Raw genomic sequence first — 16,514 nt, forward strand, 5'->3', positions numbered from 1 at the left:
CTTTATATCCTATGTGTTGTGAATTCCATCCTACTATATCTTCCAAGGAACCCAAAGAAATGTTACCACACCTCCTGCTTTATTTATTCTGTAGATTGCCTGAACTATTTCATAAACTAAATCTTGTCTTGTTTCTGATGCTATGTTTTTTTTTTATGCTCATCAATGCACTGCTGGAGTCCGAGCACACAACTACTTTCCTTGCTTTACCTATTCCTATCTTTACGAATCGTTATATATCCTTTTATTATAAAGTTTAATTTTGGCTTCAGCCATGTTTCTTGAATACAAATGATATGTGGTTTAGTTTTCATATTTTTAATATATCCTTTTAATTCATGTTCGTTTGCTATCAAACTTCCGGCATTCCATCGGACAATTAAAAGGTTGTTGGAATGTGGTAACATGACTCCGTCACGTCTAGTCTCTGTAGTACAGCTTGCACCCGGTCCCAAAATAGTTCTTTCAACAACTTTGCTGCTGCTTTGACAATTATTTTGATCTTCTCAGTCTTATTTCTAGCCTGTTCTGTACAGTTTATTACGTAAGCCAGGAATACAACTAGTTTGTCCGTGGAAATTCCTGTATTTGTTGCCTCTTGTTTTTTTTTATTTCTTGAACTATTCATACTTCTGTTCTTTTCTACACTTTCTTGGTTTCTCACTTTAAATGCCTCTGCGTATGTAATATTTATTTCAACTTTGATTTGTTGTACTTCTGTTGCCTGTTTCTTGATGTATGGCTTTTGATTATTTCTTTTTTCAATCTACAATTCCAATAAATAACACGTATTTCCAGATTACTGATAACTTTTTCAAAATAAAATGTAATTCCTGAATAAGATAATTGTATCGAATCCAATGGATTGTCTGGTCCTAAAACCTCTTTGTAATGTTTGTTTGATTCCTCAAAAATACGACACAGTCTAATTTGAAAAACATATGTGCCTCGTCGGCTGTAGTAAAAAAAACAAACCCATGCCTCCTCGGTCTAACCTCTCCCAGCCCCTTTTCTGCCGTATCAAAGACGGATCAGAGACCACCTTTGCCCCTAACCCCCACTTCTTCTCCACTACCAAGAGAACAGTAATTAATCCGAGCTGAGTTTTTTAAAATATTCCAACATTACTTTTTACTTTCATTTTGTATCAAAGCTGAGTTGTGCTCGCTGGTTTATTTTGCAAATGAACATGATCATGTACAAGACTCGCTTACCCACAATGCACTGCAGCCCAACGCTCCTGGTCGGATGTTTGTATCGGGGTTCATGGAGAGATGCGGTAAAGAGTGGTAGCCAAGACACACGGTCACACACGGTCACACTCGGCAATTATTTTGACCTGGGGAACAGATTTAGAGGAAAAAATGGGGCCGGGATATCTGATTTTCAGGTACAAAAAACTTCACAATGACACAAAATAAACACAACAGTTACACCTCACACTAAATACAAGACATTTACTTGTACGTTCAAAAGACAGAATAGAACAAGACAAGACATGCAATGCTATCTACAAAATGTTATGTAAATGTTAGTCATTACGCATGTGGCTATGGTTTTGATGTATTTGTTACAGACATGTTTACGTCAAGTAACATCACATGGTTCCATTTGCACCTTTCAACAAATGTGAAAAGGAATATTAAGAAGTAAAACTTATATTTAATCCTACCTCTTCTCCGAGCACATGGTGACTGTACATACGGGTCGAAAAATGTTGACCTAATTCAGCATTTCTCAAAGTGTGGGGAATAGAGACATGACAGGTGGGGCGCGAGGAACGGCAGGAAATTTCACTTTAATTTTTTTTTTTTTTTTTTTACCATGCTTTCATTTTCTATACACACTGTTAATCACTTTGTGATTCTGTCTGTGAAATCCGCCGTGTAAATAAATGTAAATTACTTATTTTTCCTGTAGGCTTTAAATTTCTCGGTAGGAGCGAAAGCTGGACAGACATAGCAACATTAACTTTTGCAGGCGGGGCTAAGAGGAACAAACATTCGCGCGGACTTTGTAAGATCGTTTGAACAAATTTCTTCGTCTTTCACTTCAACGTCATCGGCTGGTTTATAAAAAAAGTATTACAACGTCGTACACGTGCAATGCTTTTAACGTTTAAATGCTTAAAAGGAGTTAAACCATTGTCTAATAACTTGGTAAAGCAGAGGTAATGGTGTGTGTGTGTGTGTGCGTGTGTGTGTGTGTGTGTGTGTGTGTGCGTGTGTGCGTGCGTGTGTGCGTGTCCACATCTTCCCACGTAACATTCCCAGCCATCAATACATCGAAGCAGGGTCAAACATATGGTTAACCTTAACCTAATTAGTTCCTCCCAATCGTTTAAATATGTTTTCGTGAGGTCTGGAAGTTGTTTCAAACGATCGTAAACATTTAAACTGTCAAATGGCTGGTCAGATGCTGATCAGATGACATTCTCAAGCTTCCTTAAAACCTGACCTCAACCTGAACCCTCCTTTGTTCCCTCTTAACCAATCCCTCTCCAGGTCTTAAACCCACCCTCTTCCTGGTTAAATCACTCCCTCTTCAGGTCTTAAACCCACCCTCTTCAGGTCTTAAACCCACCCTCTTCCTGGTTAAAACTCCACCCTCTTCCTGGCTAAAACTCCACCCTTTTCGTGGTTAAATCGCCCCCTCTTCGGGTCTAAAACCCACCTCTTCCTGGTTAAAACTCCACCATTTTCCTGGTTAAATAACTCCCTATTCAGGTCTTAACTACACCCTCTTCCTGGTTAAAACTCCACCCTCTTCATGGTTAAACCACTACCACTTCAGGTCTTAACTCTGCCCTCTCCCACGTTAAAATTCCACCCTCTTCCGGGGTAAGCCACACCCAATTGATCTTGACCTTTGACCCTTGAACTTGACCTTTGACCTCGACCTTTGAACTTGACCCCTCATAAATCGTTGATTTATGACCCCTCATAAATCATTGATTTATGACCCCCCCATAAATCTTTTTTTGACAGAAGGTGTCAACCCACGCCTCCAGAGAGACTGGAGCCTTAATCCAGCGCCTTAGACAGCTCGGCCACACTACCCTTATTCCCAGCTTTCCGTGGATCAAATTGGCGGCATTATGAGATAGCAGAAATATGACATGGCAACACTTTGGTTGCGGTGTGGCAGGCAAAAGCCAAGGATGTTTGCTTGTCCCCTGGAAAACACAATGTTACGCAGTCCTCGTTAGTATAGTGGACAGTATCTCCGCCTGTCACGCGGAAGACCAGGGTTTGATTCCCTGACGGGGAGATGGTTCAGGCACCTCTAATTTTCTTCAATTACCATCTTGTTGAAATTTGAGAAGTGACCAAAGTATCATTCTCCGAATGTTGTGATGTGTGGACTCGGCGTTGCTGCACAGCCCTATAGAAATCAAACACAGTATTTTACTAATGTTTTTTCCACCCTTCTAAATTAGGACGCAAAAGCAAGTCTTCAAAAAGGGAAAATCGTTTGTCAGAGTCAATGCGTCAAATAAAAGGTTAGGGATGCAGCAGCTGACGACCTCGACATAGCATTAGAAAAATCAACCTTGGTAGAATTAGAAAAGTCCTTAGGCGAAGCCCTATATGGTCTTATTTACTACAACACATCTAACCACCGATGAGCAAACACTGACAACAGTTTAATTACACATATACAAATACACCAATGGTTAGCCTAAAGTCAGATGGTACGGAAAACAGCTTGAATACAACCACAGACAGTCTATGTTGGTCACCTTCAAATATCATATTGAGAAAGTTAAAGCTAAGGTTGGATTTGGAAACAGCATCCTAAAAAACTGTATAATACCAGCCGGGGAACATATTCTGCCACTATCCGTGCAACTGAACTCGCCTTATGAATCAAAACAGCCAAAAGTGCCTCATGTCATGTTGCAATCACGTTGAGTCATCTTGCCGAAATCAATCCTGGCCTAAACACTGCCTGAGAGGCTCTTACTGGGTGTTTGAAATCAATTAGAACCTACAATCTCTATCTGCTGTTAGGCATTGATCCTCCGTATTATCTGACGTCAGAGGAAAAGTTCAAACAAGAAACTGACCCTCGTCTCGCTCTGACCGAGAACCTGCAACGAAGAGATTAAAATCCAGGCAAATTTCCTCCATCCTGGACAAGCCCCGACTGACAGCCATCACCGCAACAGGTTGGCCCTCTGCTAAAGCTGCAGGGAAAATGCCTCCCACAACTAAACAAATCTCTTCTGCCCGGCTCCAAAGGAGTGTGGCGTTTTGGTCCTGCCTAAATCGCCCAAGATCTGAGAAACGGAACTTTGCAAGGTATCCATGAACAAACGAGGCCATGAGGATGTTCTACAGCATGTTAGTGTGGAGGAGTGCAGATGATCTGTCATTTGTTTGTCTGCTCTCTCCTGCCTGTGCAATTCAACCAACAAGATCTGGATGCCGTCAATGACTCGGCTCGGGTGTGGGGTGAACTGGAAAGGTGTCGTGCCGTGGAACTCGAAGAGAACAAGAAAGAGGAAAGCTGGGAATCTCAGGCACCTTTTTTTGGCCAAATTGGAGCAATGTCCACATTGCCTTTATGGAAAATGTCAACCATAATGCTTTGTATATCATGAGCATAAAACATGGAAGTCACATAAGTTTTATAGAAATTGCCTGCTATGAGAACGGAATGGATAGCTTTCCCTGACCAGGAATCGAACCCGGGCCGCGGCGGTGAAAGCGCCGAATCCTAGCCACTAGACCACCAGGGAACTAATCCTTTTTTTTTCAGACACTTGTCTCATGCATGGTTTCTTGACAAATGTGTGAAGCACCCGTTGCATTCATGTACCATGTCAGAAATGTGAATTGTATTTTTTGAACCGGGGTAACTTCTGTGTCTCAGTGAAGTGATAACCACTACACTATGGAAACTGCTGCATGAATTTGGACTTGGATGTGTAAAAATTGTACAATAGTAACAGACTTTCTTTCCTCACGTCTTCTTAGTGTAGTCCGTGTTGAGGATAAGGTTGTTGTTTCTACACAATGTCACCAGACAGGCTAACTCCCTCCTGTAAGTCGCTCTGTGCCGGCCACTGATACATCCTATCACTGCGGTGTCATCAGAATACAGAAACAGATAAAAGTGGACTGAATGTCTTAAGTAGGGGCGGTGATCTTCAAACAACATGTTGATAAACACACAACCACGTCCACCTTTGAGCTTTTCCAGAGGCTGCTGGCGGGCCTTAAAACTGTGCTGGTTGTGTTTTTTTCTCATTGCATACCTGGCATGGAAAACTCCAAAGCTAATGTTTGGGCCCTATTTTTGAAAGCTTTCCAAATGAGGCCAAGAGTCTTATTGCCTCAGTCAGTGAAGATACAAATGCGTTACCAGCAAAAGTTGGCAGTGGTGGGATTTGAACCCACGCCACCCGAGAGACTGGAGCCTTAATCCAGCGCCTTAGACCGCTCGGCCACAGTACCCTTATTCCCTGCTTCCCGAGGATCAAATTGTCGGCATTATGAGATAGCAGAAATATGACATGGCAACACTTTGGTTGCGGTGTGGCAGGCAAAAGCCAAGGATGTTTGCTTGTCCCCTGGAAAACACCATGTCATACAGTCCTCGTTAGTATAGTGGACAGTATCTCCGCCTGTCACGCGGAAGACCAGGGTTCGATTCCCTGACGGGGAGATGGTTCAGGTACCTTTAGTTTTCTTCAACTACCATCTTGTTGAAATTTGAGAAGTGACCAAAGTATCCTTCTCCGAATGTTGTGATGTGTGGACTCGGTGTTGCTGAACAGCCCTATAGAAATCAAACACAGTATTTTACTAATGTTTGTTCCACCCTTCTAAATTTGGACGCAAAAGCAAGTCTTCAAAAAGGGAAAATCGTTTGTCAGAGTCAATGCGTCAAGTAAAAGGTCAGGGATGCAGCAGCTGATGACCTCGACATTAGATAGAGATTAGATAGTACTTTATTTATTCCGCCAGGAGAGTTCCTTCAGGAAAATTTAAATTTTCAGCACAATCCCATTCAAGTTTAGACAAACATTACAGGGAGACAGAACAGGATCGCTGACGGGTCTGCCGGCTTCCAGCGCCCCTTACAAAAAAGATGAAATAAAGGTAAACAAAGGGGGGGAGGGGGGAGAAAAAAATAGAAGATTAAAATAAAATTTAAAAAATCGGTCTTTGCCTGGGCCCTGGAGAGGAGGTGCAGACTGAGGCCAAGGGAAAAAAACAAATAAATTAAAAAAATAAAAAAACAACTCATAACCATGGTACACATCCCTCTTCCATGTGTGTAAGAGGGAAACATCAAACATCAAAGAACACAGAGGACATTAAAGACATTAAAGCAGCAGATACAACCAGACACATCTACATACAGCTATGAATAAAAAGTAAAATAAACATATCCACTGTGGTGGCATCTGCGTTGTTCCACGCCATCGTCTGCTGGGGAGGAGGAAGCATGGTCAGAGACAGAAGCAGACCCAACAAAGCAACCAAGACAGCCGACTCCACTCTCGGCCAGTGTCCAGTCCGAATGGATGAGCGAGGATACGTCCAAGGTGACCGAGGTGTCCGACACCTGCTCACCCAGTCAAGACACCGCGAAACCTCTCCGTCCCAGTGCTCAGTGCTAGCTCCGCAGCTCCTGTCTCTTCATCCGCATCTCCTCCAGTACATCCAAACATACTCTGGTGTAGCAGACACCCAGCAGCTGGTCTCCATAGCCAAAAGGCTCCCGGGAGGCAGATCCAGAAGTCCATGAAAAAAGCACCACAGAGGTCACGAAAGTGCCACCCCTTGTCACACAGTCCCAAAGGGTCCCGGACCAAAAGGCAAAAAAATATAATAAGACATGAAAACAAGAGGGAAACACAAAAGGATGACACAAGAGCACAGAGCTCCTGCCTACAGCAGCCACTACAGCAGCGCCATCTTGGAAAAAAGCAGCGCCATCTTGGAAAAAAAAAATAGCATTAGAAAAATCAACCTTGGTAGAATTAAAAAAGTCCTTAGGCGAAGCCCTATATGGTCTTATTTACTACAACACATCTAACCACCGATGAGCAAACACTGACAACAGTTTAATTACACATATACACATACACCAATGGTTAGCCTAAAGTCAGATGGTACGGAAAACAGCTTGAATACAACCACAGACAGTCTATGTTGGTCACCTTCAAATACCATATTGAGAAAGTTAAAGCTAAGGTTGGATTTGGAAACAGCATCCTAAAAAACTGTACAATACCAGCCGGGGAACATATTCTGCCACTATCCGAGCAACTGAACTCGCCTTATGAATCAAAACAGCCAAAAGTTCCTCATGTCAGGTTGCAATCACGTTGAGTCATCTTGCCGAAATCAATCCTGGCCTAAACACTGCCTGCGAGGAGGCTCTAACTGGGTGTTTGAAATCAATTAGAACCTACAATCTCTATCTGCTGTTAGGCATTGATCCTCCGTATTATCTGACGTCAGAGGAAAAGTTCAAACAAGAAACTGACCCTCGTCTTAGTCTGTTTGACCGAGAACCAGCAACGAAGAGATTAAAATCAAGGCCAATTTCTCCATCCTCGAAAAGCCCTGACTGACAGCCATCACCGCAACAGGTTGGCCCTCTGCTAAAGCCGCAGGGAAAATGCCTCACACAACTAAACAAATCTCTTCTGCCCGGCTCCAAAGAAGTGTGGCGTTTTGGTCCTGCCTAAATCGCCCAAGATCTGAGAAACGGAACGTTGCGAGGTATCCATGAAAAAACGAGGCTATGAGGATGTTCTACAGCATGTTAGTGTGGAGGAGTGCAGATGATGTCATTTGTTAGTCTGCTCTCTCCTGCCTGTGCAATTCAACCAACAAGATCTGGATGCCGTCAGTGACTCGGCTCGGGTGTGGGGTGAACTGGAAAGGTGTCGTGCCGTGGAACTCGAAGAGAACAAGAAAGAGGAAAGCTGGGAATCTCAGGCACCTTTTTAGGGCCAAACTGGTGCAATGTCCACATTGCCTTTATGGAAAATGTCAACGATAATGCTTTGTATATGATGAGCATAAAACATGGAAGTCACATAAGTTTTATAGAAATTGCCTGCTATGAGAACGGAATGGCTAGCTTTCCCTGACCGGGAATCGAACCCGGGCCGCGGCGGTGAAAGCGCCTAATCCTAGCCACTAGACCACCAGGGAACTAATCCTTTTTTTTTCAGACACTTGTCTCATGCATGGTTTCTTGACAAATGTGTGAAGCACCCATTGCATTCATGTACCATGAAATGTGAATTGTATTTTTTGAACCGGGGTAACTTCTGTGTCTCAGTGAAGTGATAACCACTACACTATGGAAACTGCTGCATGAATTTGGACTTGGATGTGTAAAAATTGTACAATAGTAACAATAAAGAACAGACTTTCTTTCCTCATGTCTTCTTAGTGTAGTCCGTGTTGAGGATAAGGTTGTTGTTTCTACACAATGTCACCAGACAGGCTAACTCCCTCCTGTAAGTCGCTCTGTGCCGGCCAGTGATATGTCCTATCACTGCGGTGTCATCAGAATATAGAAACAGATAAAAGTGGACTGAATGTCTTAAGTAGGGGCGGTGATCTTCAAACGACATGTTGATAAACACACAACCACGTCCACCTTTGAGCTTTTCCAGAGGCTGCTGGCGGGCCTTAAAACTGTGCTGGTTGTGTTTTTTTCTCATTGCATCCCTGGCATGGAAAACTCCAAAGATAACATTTGGGCCCTATTTTTCAAAGCTTTCCAAATGAGGCCAAGAGTCTTATTGCCTCAGTCAGGGAAGATACAAATGCGTTACCTGCAAAATATGGCAGTGGCAGGATTTGAACCCATGCCTCCCGAGAGACTGGAGCCTTAATCCAGCGCCTTAGACCGCTCGGCCACACTACCCTTATTCCCAGCTTTCCGAGGATCAAATTGTTGGCATTATGAGATAGCAGAAATATGATATGGCAACACTTTGGTTGCGGTGTGGCAGGCAAAAGCCAAGGATGTTAGAAAATGTAAGGGGACACCTTCTGTCAAAAAATGATTTATGGGGGGTCATAAATCAATGATTTATGAGGGGTCAAGTTCAAAGGTCAAAGGTCAAGTTCAAGGGTCAAAGTCAAGTGGGTGTGGCTGACCCTGGAAGAGGGTAGAGATAAGACCTGAGGTGGGAGTGGTTTAACCAGGAAGAGGGTGTAGTTTTAACCAGGAAGAGGGTGGAGTTTTAACCTGGAAGAGGGGGGTTTAAGACTTGAAGGGGGAGTGACTTAACCAGGAAGAGGGTGGGTTTAAGACCCAGAGAGGGAGTGATTTAACCAGGAAGAGGGTGGAGATAAGACCTGAAGTGGGAGTGGCTAAACCAGGAAGAGGGTGGAGTTTTAACCAGGAAGAGGATGGAGTTAAGACCTGAAAAGGAATTGGTTTAACCAAGAAGAGGGTGGAGTTTTAACCAGGAAGAGGGTGGAGTTAAGACCTGAAGAGGGAGTGATTTAACCAGGAAAAGGGTGGAGTTTTAACCAGGAAGAGGGTGGAGTTTTAACCAGGAAGAGGGTGGGTTTAAGACCTGAAGAGGGTCGGTTTAAGACCTGAAGAGGGAGTGATTTAATCAGGAAGAGGGTGGGTTCAAGACCTGGAGAGGGATGTGTTAAGAGGGAACAAAGGAGGGTTCAGGTTGAGGTCAGTTTTTAAGGAAGCTTGAGAATGTCATCTGATCAGCATCTGACCAGCAATTTGACAGTTTAAATGTTTACGATCGTCGCACACCGAAGCTTGAGAATGTCATCTGATCAGCATCTGACCAGCCATTTGACAGTTTAAATGTTTACGATCGTTTGAAACAACTTCCAGACCCCACGAAAACATATTTAAACGATTGGGAGGAACTAATTAGGTTAAGGTTAACCATATGTTTGACCCTGCTTCGATGTATTGATGGCTGGGAATGTTACGTGGGAAGATGTGGACACGCACAAACGCACGCACATACACACACGCACACACACATACACACACACACACACACACACCATTACCTTTGCTTTACCACGTAATTAGACAATGGTTTAACTCCATTTAAGCATTTAAACGTTAAAAGCATTGCACGTGTACGACGTTGTAATACTTTTCTTTTTTTTACCAGCAGATGACGACGAAGTGAAAGACGAAGAACTTTGTTTGATCGATCCTACAAAGTTGGAAGATGATTATAAAGGTGTGTTTAACCCTTCGAATTATTTAATATTATGTGTATTCATTATTTTGTTTCATAGAGGAATTGCCTTAAGATCCTAACGCGATCGTTTTAACACAATCGCAGTCTGGTGAGTCAAATGATTCTCATTTTACAAGAAAAAAACATGCGGTATACAATACATATATACATATATTTACTTACAGATTTTCCGTTTGCATCTCCGGCTCGCTGGTCTCCCTTAACGCTGTCGGGTCCGTCAACGGCCGTCGAAGAGACTCGGCCATTCCAGGCAGAGGAGAAGGCTTGATTCCGCCAAAGACTCCAGACATCGAAACCTTGGTCCGGGACAATATGATCGAAAACAACGGCGAATGTCCGACATGCCCCCTGCCGTAAGTTTTTCTTGCTTTCTGTAAGCTTTTTAAGATTCTCCGCGGTCTTAAAGAACTCCTCTCACTCCTCTGTCTTCCGCTCAAATGAATTTCGCGCCTAAGGGGAATGGGCGGGGACTGATTCCGGAGGTGGGCGGTTGTTTCCAGCAAGCAACCTTCTGGTGTGCATTAGCGCCACCTACTGAAATGGAGTGTGGACCAAGATGGATCCCTACTCTATATTCTTTTATTTAACCCAATGTGTTTTAAATACGTGTATAATGCTTTATATCCTATGTGTTGTGAATTCCATCCTACTATATCTTCCAAGGAACCCAAAGAAATGTTACCACACCTCCCGCTTTATTTATTCTGTAGATTGCCTGAACTATTTCATAAACTAAATCTTGTCTTGTTTCTGATGCTATGTTTTTTTTTTATGCTCATCAATGCACTGCTGGAGTCCGAGCACACAACTACTTTCCTTGCTTTGTTTTCCTCTATCCAGTTAACTGCCTTATAAATTGCTACCAATTCCCCCGTAAAAACAGATAGTTTATCACTGATTATTTTATTTAATACTATGTTTCCTTGTGGGATAACTGCTGCAGCTTCTACCTTACTTTTTATAGTTTTTGATGCATCCGTATATATATCATATCTCAATCTATTTTTCTATCTGGTAACTATTTAAATTTCTATTCTTTAGTTATTGCGTGTTTTCTTTTGGGTTATCAAACATCCACGGTGGTATTGCAGGAATTGGTACTGTAGGACTAACTTTAATATTGTCAATTTTAACTTTATTACATATGTCTCCTATAATCCACCCAAAACTATTATTTTTTTTCTCTTTTTCTTGGCAGTTTGGTAGCACTGGACAAGTGGGATATCCTTGCTTGGATCCTTTTAAAGTTGCCCGATAAACTGCTGAAAGTTGATCTCTCCTCTTGTACAAAGGTTTTTCGTTCATTTTTACTTGTAATACTGCCACTAGGGTTGATGTAGTAGCTCCACAACATAACCTTAAAGCCTGTGACTGGATCCAGTCTATTTTCCCAAGTCATGTTTTTGAAGCAGATTGGTAAATAATGCATCCGTAATCAATAACAGATGGAATTAAAGTGATATATATACATATATTGTTTTCAACGTCAACCTATCAGCCCCCCAATCATTACCCCTCAAAGCCCTCATTATATTTAACACCTTTTTACTTTTCCCCCTATTTTTAATTTTCCTGAAGGGACACTCCTGAACGAATAAATAAAGTACTATCTGATCTAATCTAATCAAATCTATTTTGCTGATGTGGGTTGACTAGTTCATATTTTTATCAAACCATATTCCTAAATATTTAAATACTTGTACCTCTTCTATATTTTCACCGTAGAGTTTTTATTTGGAGCTTGTTTTGTACTTTTCTCTTTGTAAAATGTATGACTTTTGTCTTTCCAACAGAGAATCTTAAACCCCAAGCCGTTCCCCAGTCTTGAACATTATTTACCACTTTGTTAGTTTTTTGATTATTTATTTTAACTCTAAATAATATACTAGTCTTTCATTAATCTTTTTTTTTTCATTACTTTCCCCAAATTTGAGGTCAATGCTATCGGCCTATAATTTCCTGCCTCTTCCGGGTCTTACCCTGACTTGCATATTGGAATTATTACCGCTAATTTTCCCCTCTGCCGGTCATTCTCCTTCTTCATATAACCTGTCATATCATTTCAAGACCACTTCTTTGACGATGCTACCTAAGTTTTTGATCATTTGATAACCCACTAGGTCTTTCCCCGGTGACGTATTTTTAACCTAATTTCAAAATTCGAACCATTTCATTCAAAGAAAATGTCATATCCATAGTGTTGGTAAAGCTATTATCGTTGTCTTCCATCATTTCCCCAATATTTAAACTCATCGTTTCTTCTCTCTTTTGTTTTTCTACATTTCTCAAATTATCATTACTGTGCACTTTAACAAATGTTTTTGCTAAAGGTTCTGCTGTTTCTTTACCCGTGACTACATCTTCTTTAATAAATGTGGCACATCATCCTCTTTACCCATCATTCCTATCTTTACGAATCGTTATATATCCTTTTATTATAAAGTTTAATTTTGGCTTCAGCCATGTTTCTTGAATACAAATTATATGTGGATTAGTTTTCATATTTTTAATATATCCTTTTAATTCATGTTCGGTTGCTATCAAACTTCTGGCATTCCACCGGACAATTAACAGGGTGTTGGAATGTGGTAACATGACTCCGTCACGTCTACTCTCTGTAGTACAGCTTGCACCCGGTCCCAAGATAGTTCTTTCAACAACTTTGCTGCTGCTTTGACAATTATTTTGATCTTCTCAGTCTTATTTCTAGCCTGTACTGTACAGTTTATTACGTAAGCCAGGAATACAACTAGTTTGTCCGTGGAAATTCCTGTATTTGTTGCCTCTTGTTTTTTTTTTTCTTGAACTATTCACACTTCTTTTCTTTTCTACACTTTCTTGATTTCTCACTATAAATGCCTCTGCGTATGTAATATTTCTTTCAACTTTGATTTGTTGTACTTCTGTTGCCTGTTTCATGATGTATGGCTTTTGATTATTTCTTTTTTCAATCTACAATTCCAATAAATAACACGTATTTCCAGATTACTTATAACTTTTTCAAAATAAAATGTAATTCCTGAATAAGATAATTGTATCGAATCCAATGGATTGTCTGGTCCTAAAACCTCTTTGTAATGTTTGTTTGATTCCTCAAAAATACGACACAGTCTAATTTGAAAAACATATGTGCCTCGTCGGCTGTAGTAAAAAAAACAACAACCCATGCCTCCTCGGTCTAACCTCTCCCAGCCCCTTTTCTGCCGTGTCAAAGATGGATCAGAGACCACCTTTGCCCCTAACCCCCACTTCTTCTCCACTACCAAGAGAACAGTAATTAATCCGAGCTGAGTTTTTTAAAATATTCCAACATGACTTTTTACTTTCATTTTGTATCAAAGCTGAGTTGTGCTCTCTGGTTTATTTTGCAAATGAACATGATCATGTACAAGACTCGCCTACCCACAATGCACTGCAGCCCAACGCTCCTGGTCGGATGTTTGTATCGGGGTTCATGGAGAGATGCGGTAAAGAGTGGTAGCCAAGACACACGGTCACACACGGTCACACTCGGCAATTATTTTGACCTGGGGAACAGATATAAAGGAAAAAATGGGGCCGGGATATCAGATTTTCAGGTACAAAAAACTTCACAATGACACAAAATAAACACAACAGTTAAACCTCACACTAAAAGCAAGACATTTACTTGTACGTTCAAAAGACAGAATAGAACAAGACAAGACATGCAATGCCATCTACAAAATGTTATGTAAATGTTAGTCATTACGCATGTGGCTATGGTTTTGATGTATTTGTTACAGACATGTTTACGTCAAGTAACATCACATGGTTCCATTTGCACCTTTCAACAAATCTGAAAAGGAATATTAAGAAGTAAAACTTATATTTAATCCTACCTCTTCTCCGAGCACACAGTGACTGTACATACGGGTCGAAAAATGTTTGTGGAGTTTTAAGGCAAATACAACTTCTTAAAGTACAAACGTATTTACAATCAATATTAAATGTTCCTTTCCCCCCAAAAAACAAGACACACAAAACGAAAAAGAAAGAAAAATAATAAATCAATCAATAAAATGCATCAGTCAAATAGTACAGGCAACTTCGTTAACATGGAGCCACAGACAATTTCATTCAAAAAGTCCCAATTGCTAACATAAAGATACAACAACAAATAAAAGCAAAGAAGGCCTAGTGGTTAATTACACCAACAGACAAAGTATTAAAAATGTCGGTCCAATAACTGCACAAGGGTGGGCAGAGCCAAAACATGTGTAGCAAGTAAGCTGGAGACTGTTGACACTGAAATAAGGCTATATGTGGCACAGATACAAGATTTATAAACTCTACTTAAAGCCCCACTTAAGAACTTTCAGTTTTGGTTTATATTGGCCGCACCAGTGAACCAAAGCGATGGCGTTTTCCCAAAAGGAAAACCACATTTACCATGAGGACTAGCGCATATAGCGTCAAACTGACACGATAATGCCACAATGATTCTGTATTACTGAACTTTCCACAGTAGGAACCTACATCCATTTTCTACCGCTTATTCCCTTTTGGGGATGTGGGGGGCGCTGGCGCCTATCTCAGCTACAATCGGGCGGAAGGAGGTGTACACCCTGGACAAGTCGCCACCTCATTGCAGGGTCAACATAGATAGACAGACAACATTCACACCAACCTACATATTTTACTCAAACCTTATATTTGCAGTTTGAAGTCACTGCATTGTTTTTTCCTTGTACAGTTCTTTTGAGTTTGTTGCATGGTTGGTCAGTGTGGAACTGCGATGTATCGCGCTGGTGGGTATTTATTGCTACCACACAAATTTCCAGTAGCTAAAATTAGCATTATTATTCTGATTTGAGCATTGAAAGTCACTTACTAGCATTGGTCTAAAATCTCACGTCTTTGACCTCACACAAGCTAGTGAAAGTCGTGCCATTGTTGATCCTTGATTGTCCCTCCCTTTTTCTTTTTTTTTGTCTCCTCAGAAAAAAATTTGGTAACTTTGTTTGTTTTATAACTTGTGCCAGGATAGCAGTAATTGCACAAAGGCATTCTTCTTCTTTAAGTTTTCTGACAGCACGTAGGCGTTCGCATCAACTTTCGTCTTTTTAACAAATGGGTAAAGGGGGATGATGTATGCCGTATAACTAATTGGCACATTTAATATTTAATAATAATGAATATTGTAAAATTCTACAATTTTGTTATTTAAAGGGGAAAACCCGATACAAAAGATACATAACAGTTGTTTACTGGCTAAAAATAAAATTATCCTGAAAAAAAATCACATTCATTTTTAGATTTAATCATACTGTACAATATCCTTAAAACATGTCATTGTGAAATAATTGATAATATTGTACATTGTACATTTTACTCCTCGTTTCATATTCAAAGTGAAAACATTTAAATGATCAGTTTGCCATTTAAAGTGAGATCCGTACAATTAGGTCAGGGCTTCTCAAACTTTTTTTTTCTGTCATCCCCACTTTAGACTAAGGAGTTAGTTTTCAAGGCCCACCTACCCCCATCGCCCCAACAAAACGCTAATGCCAAGCTCAACATTTTCAAATTTATTGAACATCATGTGTGGTCTCGAGGTGTCTCTTTAATTTGTTGGGTCTCATGCTGTCTGCTGCTAGCGGTTTTAGACACAGAACACACAGGGGTCTCTCCTCTGCCCCCACCACCGCTGCCGTGAATCCAAGAGAAAGACACCCTTCGCCATATTTTCTTTTAGGTTGACTTTTTGGTTGATTAGACCCGTCATATTTTTGTTTCTCTGCAGACCTTTGAGGTGCGAGTTGCAAATTTATCCATTTTGTGTGATTGTGGTCCGCACATTAGCCTGCTACCCATCCGCGCGAATGTTTGTTCCTCTTAGCCCCGCCTGCAAAAGTTACTGTTGCTATATCTGTCAAACTTTCGCTCCTACCGAGAAATTTAAAGCCTACAGGAAAAATAAGTAATTTACATTTATTTATACGGCGGATTTCACAAACAGAATCACAAAGTGATTTACAGTGTGTATAGAAAATGAAAGCATGGTAAAAAAAAAAAAAAAAAAAAAATTTAAGTGAAATTTCCTCCCGTTCCTCGCGCCCCACCTGTCATGTCTCTATTCCCCACACTTTGAGAAATGCTGAATTAGGTCAACATTTTTCGACCCGTATGTACAGTCACCGTGTGCTCGGAGAAGAGGTAGGATTAAATATAAGTTTTACTTCTTAATATTCCTTTTCAGATTTGTTGAAAGGTGCAAATGGAACCATGTGATGTTACTTGACGTAAACATGTCTGT

At 40.9% G+C, this 16,514-nt stretch overlaps 5 non-coding genes across 5 annotated transcripts; 1 reads left to right on the top strand and 4 right to left on the bottom strand.

Annotated features, from left to right (window-relative positions):
• Nucleotides 1–4,672: 4,672 nt before the first annotated feature.
• On the bottom strand, nucleotides 4,673–4,744 carry trnae-uuc (transfer RNA glutamic acid (anticodon UUC)). The gene has a single exon. It is a non-coding gene; the product is annotated as a tRNA-Glu (tRNA).
• A 636-nt stretch (nucleotides 4,745–5,380) lies between these two features.
• trnal-aag (transfer RNA leucine (anticodon AAG)) lies at nucleotides 5,381–5,462 on the bottom strand. The gene has a single exon. It is a non-coding gene; the product is annotated as a tRNA-Leu (tRNA).
• A 139-nt stretch (nucleotides 5,463–5,601) lies between these two features.
• On the top strand, nucleotides 5,602–5,673 carry trnad-guc (transfer RNA aspartic acid (anticodon GUC)). The gene has a single exon. It is a non-coding gene; the product is annotated as a tRNA-Asp (tRNA).
• Nucleotides 5,674–8,111: 2,438 nt separating this feature from the next.
• Nucleotides 8,112–8,183, bottom strand: trnae-uuc (transfer RNA glutamic acid (anticodon UUC)). The gene has a single exon. It is a non-coding gene; the product is annotated as a tRNA-Glu (tRNA).
• A 642-nt stretch (nucleotides 8,184–8,825) lies between these two features.
• Nucleotides 8,826–8,907, bottom strand: trnal-aag (transfer RNA leucine (anticodon AAG)). Its single transcript has one exon. It is a non-coding gene; the product is annotated as a tRNA-Leu (tRNA).
• Nucleotides 8,908–16,514: the final 7,607 nt, after the last annotated feature.

This window comes from Nerophis ophidion, unplaced genomic scaffold (assembly GCF_033978795.1).
Source record: "Nerophis ophidion isolate RoL-2023_Sa unplaced genomic scaffold, RoL_Noph_v1.0 HiC_scaffold_130, whole genome shotgun sequence".
Lineage (NCBI taxonomy): Eukaryota > Metazoa > Chordata > Actinopteri > Syngnathiformes > Syngnathidae > Nerophis > Nerophis ophidion.